At 39.0% G+C, this 13543-nt stretch overlaps 1 protein-coding gene across 4 annotated transcripts in view; it reads right to left on the minus strand.

The window, feature by feature from the left end:
- Window positions 1-13543, minus strand: part of PTPN11 (protein tyrosine phosphatase non-receptor type 11) — a 70680-nt gene that overhangs the window by 49556 nt on the left and 7581 nt on the right. The window lies entirely within an intron of this gene.

The following is a 13543-nucleotide window of genomic DNA, read 5'->3' on the forward strand; positions in this document are numbered from 1 at the left end:
TAAATAAGCTACTGTGATAATCCACACAAGAGATGATGATACCAAGGACCAAGGTGGCAGAAGGAGCAGTGATAGACAGTCCAACTGGGAATACTCTAAAGGTAGCCAACAGGATTTCCTTATTAACAAATGAGATGGGAAACAAAGAAAAGAGTAAGAAAGATGCCTGGGTTTCAGGTCTGGGTAAGTAGCAGGTTGGAGGTACTGTGTACAAAACAGGGGAAAAGGGTGGGGAGAGGAAACTCAGGTGTTGGATTTGGCATATGCTAAATACGAGATGCTTAGTCATCTGAGAGTGCATATATATTATGCACTAAGGTTTATTATTGACAATCATAATAATAAATGTAAGACTGTTCTGACAAGGAATAATCAGAAAAGGCAAGAATTCAGACATAGCCTACCAACATTCCTGTTATTTACATTAACTGAAATTTATTTTCTTTTTAATTTTTCCTATTGTATCTTCTGAGCATTTGGGGGGAAGTCTAAACATCACTCTGATTGTCCCAGAGAAAAATCACAGGGCTCAGGTGAAAAAAATACACATATATTAGTTGGCTTTTTACTCCCTCTGAGAGCCTGTCAAAAGATCAAGATGGAATTTTACCCCAGGAAAACAACCTCAAGTTATATATACCTTTCATCCCAACATCCCATACTTTAGCATACAGCATGATTACTAAACTCTTTTTTTCCTTTTTAACCTTGCTCACGATTTCTTTGATCTGTGGTTCCCACCTGAGTCCCCACAGCCCTAGGGAATCAAAAAGCAGTAACAGAGGGTTTCCAATTACTTATAACTTTTCAAAAAGTACAGTGAAAATCTTACATTAACATTCAATTTGTCTACCTATATAAGCCAGTTAGAATGTCAAATCTCTTTTGCTTTTGGCTACAAAACAACGTATTACTTGATGTGGTAGTCTGAAGCTGAGTGGGTGAACACACATATAACCAAGAAAAAAAAAAACACATGCAATAGAACAGAACTAATATTTAAAACTAAATTGAGGGCCTTCCATGGTGGCCTAGTGGTAAAGAATCCTCCTGCCAATGCAGGAGACATGGGTTTGATCCCTGATCAGGAAAATCCTACATGCTGCAGAGCAGCTAGGACCATGTATCACAACTATTGAGCCTGAGCTCTAAAGCCACAGCTACTGAGCCCATGTGTTGCAATACTGAAGTCCGTGTGTGCTAGAGAGCATGCTCTGTAACAAGAGAAGCCATCACAATGAGAAGTCCAGGAACCACAACTGGAGAATAGCCCCAGCTCACTGCAACTAGAGAAAAGCCTGCAAAGCAACAAAGACCCGGCACAGCCAAAAATAAATAACTAAATACATTAAATTTTTAAAAAATAAATTGAGACAATGAATAAGATGTGAATATATACACTGAAAAGTTTCACCAGGTACTTAGGAAAACTAGCCCAGAACAATCACTCTGACACTTGTTCTAATGAAATTATTATACTTTAAAGACAAATGGGAAATGCCTGCAGGAAAATCAAATAACTTGCTACAGGAAACAAATGAGACCAGCACCCGACTTTTCAAAGTCAACATATATAGCAAGTTGACAAATGAACAAGAATGTTTTTTAAACTCAATGAAAGAAAAGTGTAAAACAAGAATTTTATATCCAGCCAAGTTATCCTTCAACCATCAAAGCTATAGAAAAAAACAAGTTTCAACATACAAGAACTAAGGGAATGCTGCACATATCAGTCTTTCCTGATGAATCTCCTAGAGGATAAACTTCATCTAAGCAAATAGTAACAAGCAACACTGACAAAATAACTGACTGTGGGCATTTAATGATCTGTAAGTGTGCATGGACAATGAAACAAAGATGGGAATGAGAGTGGAGGACTGATGCACAGTAGTTACACATTGTCACACAGGAGAAATACTACAACCAGAAAATGGGAAAGGGAAAACAATAAAAACCTCATTGCTGGGGAACTAGGATCCCACATGAGCCCTCTTGATCTCCACAGCGAAAGAGTCTGTGTGTTGCCAGGAAAGATTCCCCAGTGCCACAACTAAGACCCAACACCACCAAAATAAAAACCTCATTGCTGTATAGTGAGAGTGAAAGTCACTCAGTCATGTCCAACTCTTTTGTGACTCCAGGGACTGTAGCCTTCCTGGCTCCTCTGTCCATGGAATTCTCTGGGCAAGAATACTGGAGTGAGTAGCCTATTCCTTCTCCCGCAGACCTTCCCAATGCAGGAATCAAACTAGAGTCTCCTGCATTGCAGGCAGATTCTTTACCAGCTGAGCTACCAGGGAAGCCCCATTGCTATACAGGCAATAGGCAACAGATGGGTATTTAAAGATAATGAAAAAATCTGATAAGCCTGATAATGAAAGTTAAATAACCAAACAGAGGGGTATAAGTACTAGAATTAAGAAAAAAGACACAAACCTTCCAAAAAACTATTTTCAACAAAAAACTTTTAAATACACATCTTAGAAAAAAATTATACACACACACACACATCTTGAGACAAACAATGCAAGGAAACACTACATATACACCAGACCCGTGAAAAACTTGGGGGTTAGAGGCACTGATCCTTACATAGTTGAAAATCCATATTTAACTTTATAGACAGCCTCCATATCCACTGTTCTGCTTCCAACCACATGATTTCAACCAGCTGCAGATTGTGCTGTACTGTAGCACATACTTATTGAGGAAAATCTGTGTTTATGTAGACCTGTGCAATTCAAACTTGTGTTGTTCAAGGGTCAACTGCAAGTATAAAATATTATGATAGAATTGATACCAAACCTATCAATCATAACAATAAATGTAGATGAGGTTCTATCTGTTTATGTACAATCACCTTTATGGAGCAAAAACTATAGGAGATGCAAGGAAACACACTAATAATAGGAGATTTTAATAGTCCACATCCAATACAAAATAAAATAGACTAAGAAAATAGGTAAAAGATAGAAAATCTAAACAACATAAACAATATGGTAGATATATTGTGCATATGTTGAATTCCACATCTTGATAATAGTCACATATTCTTCCCTAGTGACCAGAGAATTTTCATAAAAACTGATCAGATATATTAGGTCACAAAGAAAAGAAAATAGTAACTCCTATAAAGTAGAAGTATTACAACTTAATACCATTATATCATGATTGGTCAACAGAAAATAATAGAATTCTGTATCACCAAAACTCCCATTTAACAGAAAAACCTGTGATCACTTTTTAAAATCCAGATGCACATTAGAATTATCTTAGAATTTTTTGAAAAATACAAATGCCCAGGTATAGCGTTTTTTCTCCAGATGCGTTTCTAATGAGCAGCCATGTTTCAAAGCAACTGGACTATATGATTATCTTTTACTTTTATCTAGTTTGTTTCATTTTATCTATTTCATAGTCAGTGTTCCCATTTTATTTAGTCTATGTTTTCCATTTTTTAATATATAGCCATATATGTATTATACACATATTACATGTCTATATAATAGAGTTTTGCCAAGAAAATGTACTGGTCATAGCAAACACCCTCTTCCAACAACACAAGAGAAGATTCTACACATGGACATCACCAGATGGTCAACATCGAAATCAGACTGATTATATTCTTTGCAGCCAAAGATGGAGAAGCTCTATACAGTCAACAAAAACAAGACCAGGAGCAGACTGTGGCTCCTGAACTCCTTATTACCAAATTCAGACTTAAATTGAAGAAAGTAGGGAAAACCACTAGACCATTCAGGTATGACCTAAATCAAATCCCTTATGATTATACAGTCGAAGTGAGAAATAGATTTAAGGGCCTAGATCTGATAGATAGAGTGCCTGATGAACTATGGACTGAGGTTCATGACATTGTACAGGAGATAGGGATCAAGACCATCCCCATGGAAAAGAAATGCAAAAAAGCAAAATGGCTGTCTGGGGAGGCCTTACAAATAGCTGTGATAAGAAGAGAAGTGAAAAGCAAAGGAGAAAAGGAAAAATATAAACAACTGAATGCAGAGTTCCAAAGAATAGCAAGAAGAGATAAGAAAGCCTTCCTCAGTGATCAATGCAAAGAAATAGAGGAAAACAACAGAATGGGAAAGACTAGAGATCTCTTCAAGAAAATTAGAGATACCAAGGGGACATTTCATGCAAAGATGGGCTCGATAAAGGACAGAAATGGTATGGACCTAACAGAAGCAGAAGATATTAAGAAGAGGTGGCAAAAAAAAAAAAAAAAAAGAAGAGGTGGCAAGAATACACAGAAGAACTGTACAAAAAAGATCTTCACGACCCAGAGAATCACGATGGTGTGATCACTCACCTAGAGCCAGACATCCTGGAATGTGAAGTCAAGTGGGCCTTAGAAAGCGTCAGTACGAACAAAGCTAGTGGAGGTGATGGAATTCCAGTTGAGCTATTCCAAATCCTGAAAGATGATGCTGTGAAAGTGCTGCACTCAATATGCCAGCAAATTTGGAAAACTCAGCAGTGGCCACAGGACTGGAAAAGGTCCGTCTTCATTCCAATCCCAAAGAAAGGCAATGCCAAAGAATGCTCAAACTACCACACAACTGCACTCATCTCACATGCTAGTAAAGTAATGCTCAAAATTCTCCAAGCCAGGCTTCAGCAATACGTGAACTGTGAACTTCTGGATGTTCAAGCTGGTTTTAGAAAAGGCAGAGGAACCAGAGATCAAATTACCAACATCTGCTGGATCATGGAAAAAGCAAGAGAGTTCCAGAAAAACATCTATTTCTGCTTTATTGACTATGACAAAGCCTTTGACTGTGTGGATCACAATAAACTGTGGAAAATTCTGAAAGAGATGGGAATACCAGACCACCTGACCTGCCTCTTGAGAAATCTGTATGCAGGTCAGGAAGCAACAGTTAGAACTGGACATGGAACAACAGACTGTTGTTCCACATAGGAAAAGGACAGACTGTTCTTCCAAATAGGTTCCAAATAGGAAAAGGAGTACGTCAAGGCTGTATATTATCACCCTGCTTATTTAACTTATATGCAGAGTACATCATGAGAAACGCTGGACTGGAAGAAGCACAAGCTGGAATCAAGATTGCCAGGAGAAATATCAATAACCTCAGATATGCAGATGACACCACCCTTATGGCAGAAAGTGAAGAAGAACTAAAAAGCCTCTTGATGAAAGTGAAAGTGGAGAGTGAAAAAGCTGGCTTAAAGCTCAACATTCAGAAAATGAAGATCATGGCATCTAGTCCCATCACTTCATGGGAAATAGATGGGGAAACGGTGTCAGACTTTATTTTGGTGGGCTCCAAAATCACTGCAGATGGTGACTGCAGCCATGAAATTAAAAGACGCTTACTCTTTGGAAGGAAAGTTATGACCAACCTAGATAGCATATTCAAAACCAGAGACATTACTTTGCGACAAAGGTCCATCTAGTCAAGGCTATGGTTTTTCCTGTGGTCATGTATGGATGTGAGAGTTGGACTGTGAAGAAGGCTGAGTGCCGAAGAATTGATGCTTTTGAACTGTGGTGTTGGAGAAGACTCTTGAGAGTCCCTTGGACTGCAAGGAGATCCAACCAGTCCATTCTGAAGGAGATCAGCCCTGGGATTTCTTTGGACGGAATGATGCTGAAGCTGAAACTCCAGTACTTTGGCCACCTCATGCGAAGAGTTGCCTCATTGGAAAAGACTCTGATGCTGGGAGGGATTGGGGGCAGGAGAAGAAGTGGACGACAGAGGATGAGATGGCTGGATGGCATCACTGACTTGATGGAAGTGGGTCTGGGTGAACTCCGGGAGTTGGTGATGGACAGGGAGGCCTGGCGTGCTGTGATTCATGGGGTCGTGAAGAGTCGGACATGACTGAGCGACTGAACTGAACTGATATACATGTATAATATATGTATTTTAGAAAACTTATAAATTTTTGCCTAGCTAAAAAATTTATGACATTTTGATACTACTTGTTTGATGTAGTATGAATAGAATGCTAGATGTCTAATAAAAAAATAAATATGCAACACACAACAAAAGTTAACTGTATAGCACAGGGAACTATAGTCAATATCTTATAAAAACCTATAATGGAAAAGAATCTGAAAAATAATACATATCTCAGATCACATCAGATCAGTCGCTCAGTTGTATCCAACTCTTTGTGACCCCATGAATCGCAGCATGCCAGGCCTCCCTGTCCATCACCAACTCCCGGAGTTCACTCAGACTCATGTCCATCGAGTCAGTGATGCCATCCAGCCATCTCATCCTCTGTCGTCCCCTTCTCCTCTTGCGCCCAATCCCTCCCAGCATCAGAGTCTTTTCCAATGAGGCAACTCCTTGCATGAGATGGCCAAAGTACTGGAGTTTCAGCTTCAGCATCATTCCGTCCAAAGAAATCCCAGGGCTGATCTCCTTCAGAATGGACTGATTGGATCTCCTTGCAGTCCAAGGGACTCTCAAGAGTCTTCTCCAACACCACAGTTCAAAAGCATCAATTCTTCGGCGCTCAGCCTTCTTCACAGTCCAACTTTCACATCCATACATGACCACAAGAAAAACAATAGCCTTGACTAGACAAACCTTTGTTGGCAAAGTAATGTCTCTGCTTTGAATATGCTATCTAGCTTGGTCATAACTTTCCTTCCAAAGAGTAAGCGTCTTTTAATTTCATGGCTGCAGTCACCATCTGCAGTGATTTTGGAGCCCATTCTTGCCTGGAGAATCCCATGGACAGAGGAGCCTAGCGGGCTATAGTCCACGGGGTCGCAAAGAGTCATTTCCACTGTTTCCCCATCTATTTCCCATGAAGTGATGGGACCGGATACCATGATCTTCGTTTTCCGCATGTTGAGCTTTAAGCCAACTTTTTCACTCTCCACTTTCACCTTCATCAAGAGGCTTTTTAGTTCCTCTTCACTTTCTGCCATAAGGGTGGTGTCATCTGCATATCTGAGGTTATTGATGTTTCTCCCGGCAATCTTGGTTCCAGCTTGTGTTTCTTCCAGCCCAGCGTTTCTCATGATGTACTCTGCATATAAGTTATATAAGCAGAGTGATAATATGCAGCCTTGACTACTCCTTTTCCTATTTGGAACCAGTCTGTTGTTCCATGTCCAGTTCTAACTGTTGCTTCCTGACCTGCATACAAATTTCTCAAGAGGCAGGTCAGGTGGTCTGGTATTCCCATCTCTTTCAGAATTTTCCACAGTTTATTGTGATCCACACAGTCAAAGGCTTTGGCATAGTCAATAAAGCAGAAATAGATGTTTTTCTGGAACTCTCTTGCTTTTTCGACGATCCAGTAGACATTGGCAGTTTAATCTCTGGTTCCTTTGCCTCTTCTAAAACCAGCTTGAACATCTGGAAGTTCACAGTTCACATATTGCTGAAGCCTGGCTTGGAGAATTTTAAGCATTACTTTACTAGCGTGTGAGATGAGTGCAATTGTGCGGTAGTTTGAGCATTCTTTGGCATTGCCTTTCTTTGGGATTGGAATGAAGACGGACCTTTTCCAGTCCTGTGGCCACTGCTGAGTTTTCCAAATTTGCTGGCATATTGAGTGCAGCACTTTCACAGCATCATCTTTCAGGATTTGGAATAGCTCAACTGGAATTCTATCACCTCCACTAGCTTTGTTCGTACTGACGCTTTCTAAGGCCCACTTGACTTCACATTCCAGGATGTCTGGCTCTAGGTGAGTGATCACACCATCGTGATTCTCTGGGTCGTGAAGATCTTTTTTGTACAGTTCTTCTGTGTATTCTTGCCACCTCTTATTAATATCTTCTGCTTCTGTTAGGTCCATACCATTTCTGTCCTTTATCGAGCCTATCTTTGCATGAAATGTTCCTTTGGTATCTCTGATTTTCTTGAAGAGATCTCTAGTCTTTCCCATTCTGTTGTTTTCCTCTATTTCTTTGCATTGATCTCTGAAGAAGGCTTTCTTATCTCTCCTTGCTATTCTTTGGAACTCTGCATTCAGATGTTTATATCTTTGCTTTTCTCCTTTGCTTTTCGCTTCTCTTCTTTTCACAGCTATTTGTAAGGCCTCCCTAGACAGCCATTTTGCTTTTTTGCATTTCTTTCCCATGGTGATGGTCTTGATCCCTGTCTCCTGTACAGTGTCACAAACCTCATTCCATAGCTCATCAGGCACTCTATCAGATCTAGGCCCTTAAATCTATTTCTCACTTCCACTGTATAATCATAAGGGATTTGATTTAGGTCATGCCCAAATGGTCTAGTGGTTTTCTTCAATTTAAGTCTGAATTTGGCAATAAGGAGTTCATGACCTGAGCCACAGTCAGCTCCTGGTCTTGTTTTTGCTGACTGTATAGAATATATATGTATATATACATAAATGAATCACCTTGCTGTGCACCTAAAGCACTGTAAGTCAACTATACTTCACTAATATATATAGTGTAAGAGAAAAAAGTATTACCAAATACACTATCATAAGGCAATAAAACCGAATTCTACTAACAAAAGCAAAAAACTGAAAGGCCCTGGTACCTGGAAATTTTAAAACCTTCCATTAAACAACTGTTAGGTAAAGGGGGAAATATAAGCTCAAATTACACAATTTTTAAAAAATAATGGCCACAAAAACACTATGTATCAATATTTATAGCATACAGCTAATAGAGTGATCAGTGGAAAATTCACTACACAAACACTAACAATAATAAAAAAATAAATAAATAAATAAAGTCCCACCCCTGCCAAACAAAAGCCAAAGTATACCACAAGGAAGGAAACATATTTTATAAAGATAAAAGCAAAAATCAAAGAAAAAAAGGTAGCAGATGTAATTAATAAAAATCCTGCTTCTTAAAATTAGCAAAATAGATAAACCACTAGTTAACTCAATCAGGAATACACAAATAAGAAAAAAAAATCACAAATACATAAAATAAGAAATGACAAGGGGGAAATAACCATAACCACTCAAACAGAAGAAGAAGAATTTTTTAAGAAACTACTTTGCAAACTGGTGTACCAATAAATTAGAAAATCCAGATGAAGTGAATAATTTTCTAAGGAAATACAGACTGCCCAAACTGGTCCATTCAAGAGAAAATGCAGGCAAACCAATTTCTATATAAAAACAGAGCAATTTTAAAATTACCCCACAGAAAAGCACCAAGCTTTTTATTTGTTTGGTTTCAAAATGGAATTCTATCAAACTTTCAAAGACCATACCATTCCATGCTCTATAAATTATTCCAGAGAAGCAAAAGGAAAAGAAAATGCACCACTTCCTTTCATGAAGCAAATATAACACTGATATCTATCCCAGAAAAAGACAGCTACTTCAGTGATATGGACAGCAGATACCTTGTTCCTGATTCAAAGATTCTAATTATTTTTAAATTATAACGATGGTTATATCAGTGTTTAAAAAATCCTTAAGCCTACAATTCTCAGGTTACTTGAAGTGAACTGACGCATACTTCAAGCTCAGCGGTTGCTTCAGGTACACTGGTCACCCAGCCTGGCCCCCACCACCTATGGGAGATCTGATCCCTTACTGTCACCTCTGTTATCTCCTCTTTGTTTTTCAAAAACAGGTTCTTAGAAGAATTTCTCAGGTTTGCCCCCAACCTCACCATGGGGAGGGCTCCCTCAAAAGCACTGTTTACTGCTTCTAGCAAGATCTTTTTATTTGGTTATCCTGTTTTTCATTCCTGTTTCATCTTTCCTTATCTCAGCCAGCTACTTTAGGCGGCTCTAGTTTTGTATAGTCGATGCCCTCTAGGATCCTGCTGAGCACACACACTTAAAACTTTCTAAAACCTTTTAAAATTTATCTATTAAAACAGCACGATAGGCATGAAATTTCAGAGAAAAAGCCCAAGGTTCCATAGACTCCCAGCTGTATTCGTCAAAAGTAACTACAGTTAGCAAGTTTCCTATAACACTGAGAAACGTCTCATGCATATACACACACACACACACACACACATCAGATCAGATCAGTCGCTCTGTCGTGTCCGACTCTTTGCGACCCCATGAATTGCAGCACGCCACACACACATACTTACCTACATGTGCACCGGTGCATACTCCATGCCAGGCTATGTGGAACACACACACAAATGGAAGCCTGATCTACACCCCGATTTTTCACTTACTCCAACACAAAGATCTTTCTATATGATCTTTCTATTCTTTTTAATGGCTATACATTATTCCATTATAAGAATGTACTATTCATAATTTAATCCCTATTAAAGGACATTTATATTATTCCTAGATTTTTGTTAATACAAATAATGCAGCATATCATACCCTTTATAATTATCTCTATACAAGTTTACAAGCATGGTTGTAAATTAAAATTTTAGAAACAAAACTGTTTTGACAAGAGTGTTTTTTTAACTCTGATAAATCTGCCAAACTGCACTCAAAAGAAGGTAACAGTTTCAACTCCCATGAAATGAGTGTGAAAGTCCCTGTTTTCTCCCAGTTTTGCCAATACCACATATATTACCAAACTTTTTCATCTGAGTCATGGAAAATGGTACCATTCTACTTTGCATTTCTGTGTGAGACTGAGCGATTTTTCAAGTTTTCAGACCATTTTTTCCCCCCTTTTCTGTGAGTTGTCAGCTTGCCATTGTTCATTTTCTATTGGATTTTTTTTCTTACTCATTTAAAGGGGCTCTTGATAGAACCAGAAAAATGATCCTTTATTATATGTGTGACAACATTTGTCTTAGCATTTTTCCTTTTTTACTCACTTGTGGTTAATTTTTTTGCCCCCAAAGAAATTCATCTTGGCATGATTAAATTTATCAGCTTGTTCCTTTATGGTTTCTGGGTTTCTTGCTATGTTTAGAAAACTTGACTCACAGCAAGTTGTTGTGAGCTTGAAGTCAATTAATAACACATAAAATGCTTAGCACAGAAAAAACTCTAAGGACTTTCACCTTAGGAACTAGGAATTTTGTTTTAGGTCAGAATAAAATATTTACAATAAAGGCACAGATTTTAACAGGGCCCTTCACAATAGGTACTAAAAAGATGGGGTGACTGGAAGAAGAAAGTAAATAAGACAGAGATGAGAATTTACATCAGGAAAAGAGTATGAAGACAGAGAAGGCATAATTATATTTTTCCCACTAATAATATTTTTTAATTGGTGGAAAATTGCTTTATAATATTGTGCTTTTATTCTGAGGTACAATAACACAAATCAAGTCATGAAAAGCGTTAGTCACTCAGTCATGTCCAACTCTTCACACCTCATGGACTGTAGCCCACCAGGCTCCTCTGTCCATGAGATTTCCGAGGCAAGAATACTGGAGTGGGTTGCCATTTCCTTCTCCAGGGAATATTCCTGACCCAGGGATCGAACCTGGGTCTCCTTCATTGCAGGTGGATTCTATATTGTCTGAGTCGCCAGGGAAGCCATAATTTTATATATACATATATATATATCTCCCCTCCCTTTTGAGTCTCTCTCCCCTACAAATATTTCAGATTTAAATAAAAAGTTGCAAATTATAAAACAGAAAAGACTTCTCCATACTCATATTATTACATACATTTTTTTCTCCTCAATTATGAACTTGCTCTGACAGCAAGGAAAAAAATAATTTACTGGCTATTATTTATTATGGCTAGTTAAAACTGCGACCACAGGGCTTCCCTGGTGGTCCAGTGGTTAAGAATCCACCTTGCAATGTAGGGGACATGGGTTCGATCTCTGATCCAGGAAGGTCCCACATGCCATGGAGGCAACCAAGCCCATGCATCCTAGGGCCCGTGCTCTGAAATAAGAGAAGCCACCACAATGAGAAGCCCGCGCACCGCATCAGGAGAGTGGCCCCCCTCTCCGCCACTAGAGAAAGCCCACACGCAGCAACAAAGACCCAGCAGCCAAAAATAAAAATAAATAATAAATACATTATTTTTTTAAAACTGTGGCCACATTTACTGACTGTTTTCCATGGGGCCAGCATACAATGCAGACTCCAAAAATCAAATTTTTAGCCTTTACACTGTTATTTATTTCTAAAAATTTCTAGAGCAGGACTCTGAGTCTAGATGGTCTTCATTCATAACCATGTGTTCCCACCTTTGTGTATTTTAAAAACACAACATTTACGTAGAGTATCCTGCTAAGGCTTAGAGACATTATAAAAGTGACTGCTAAAAAAAAAAAAAAGTGACTGCTGAAGGTGGGCTAGGTAACCACCACGAACACCCATCAGGCAGACTGGCACAGGGGAAAAAGCACGTGGTCTCTTTACCCTTATATTAAACAAACTATCACTGCTTCATTGCCAGGTTCTAATTATGCCTATCATGTTATTAAGAGGGAACAGAGGAGAGTAATGTTTATGGGGGAAACTCAGTAACCAGCATTTAGCACAAAGGCTAGACAGAGTAAGAGCTTAACAAACATTGGTTATCGCTGTTGTTATCATTATTATTATTGGTGGAAGATATGCAGATAGATTCTTCTCTTGCATAATTATGTTAGTTTCACATGGCCCATTTTGACATATGAATCATTTATGTTACACTGTCTTTGCAAAAACTGAACTTCAGGGCTCAGGGGCTGTCCCCACGTTATTTCGAACGGTGTATAATTAGAAATTGAAAGTTCTACAACATAATCCACCCACTTGAGTTTTGATATATTGTAAACTCTCTTTCCTGAGCTATGCTTTTCAAAAAGTTCTTTATATTTACCAGAAACTTTTTCCCAATTGCATGTTTAATATTTGTAGTTCAACGACTAGTAGTTTTGTGATTCGCAAAATGCTCACCTCTAACACAGAGCAGTTAAGAGTTCATTCAATCCCTGAGATCTTAGTGAGGGAGGGTAAAGGATATGCGTGTGCTAAGTCGCTTCAGTCGTGTCTGACTCTGTGCGACCCTATGGACTAGCCCACCAGGCTCCTCTGTCCATGGGGATTCTCCAGGCAATACTGGAGTGGGTTGCCATGTCTTTCTCCAGGGCATCTTCCCAACCCAGGGACTGAACCTATGTCCCTTACATCTCTTGCGCTGGTAGGCGGGTTCTTTACCACTGAGCCACAAGGGAAGCCAAAGGGTTGTGAAGTTAACAGGTTTAATATTAGATTATAGAGCCGGCCTCAAGGATGACAGAAACACTTGTAATAGTAGGTACTGAGGCCACACATCTCTAAATCCTGCCCCCATCTTCTGCTTCATGTGAATTCAAACAGCAGAGGTTAGTCTCCCCAAATCATGTAAATGTATCTATGTTACCTCAAAGGAGGGGAAAAGGGCATTTGGGTTTATCAACAAGGTAGGTCCATAAAAGATGAGAAGAAACAGATAAATGTCAGTCTGCCTAACGTCTACCATAGGCACTTGGTGAAGGACGGATGCCTGAGTTAATTTTGGGGAATGAAGAAAAATCAGGGAGGAGAAAAGCCAGAAAGGAAGGGCACAGGGAAAAAAATCACATGCAGAAGAGGGGAAGAGAGTTCTCTTATGTATTTTTTTTTTTCAGTGCCCTGCCACAAGGCATGCTGGATCTTAGTTCCCTGACCAGG

Source organism: Bos javanicus, chromosome 17 (assembly GCF_032452875.1).
Source record: "Bos javanicus breed banteng chromosome 17, ARS-OSU_banteng_1.0, whole genome shotgun sequence".
Taxonomy (NCBI): Eukaryota; Metazoa; Chordata; class Mammalia; order Artiodactyla; family Bovidae; genus Bos; species Bos javanicus.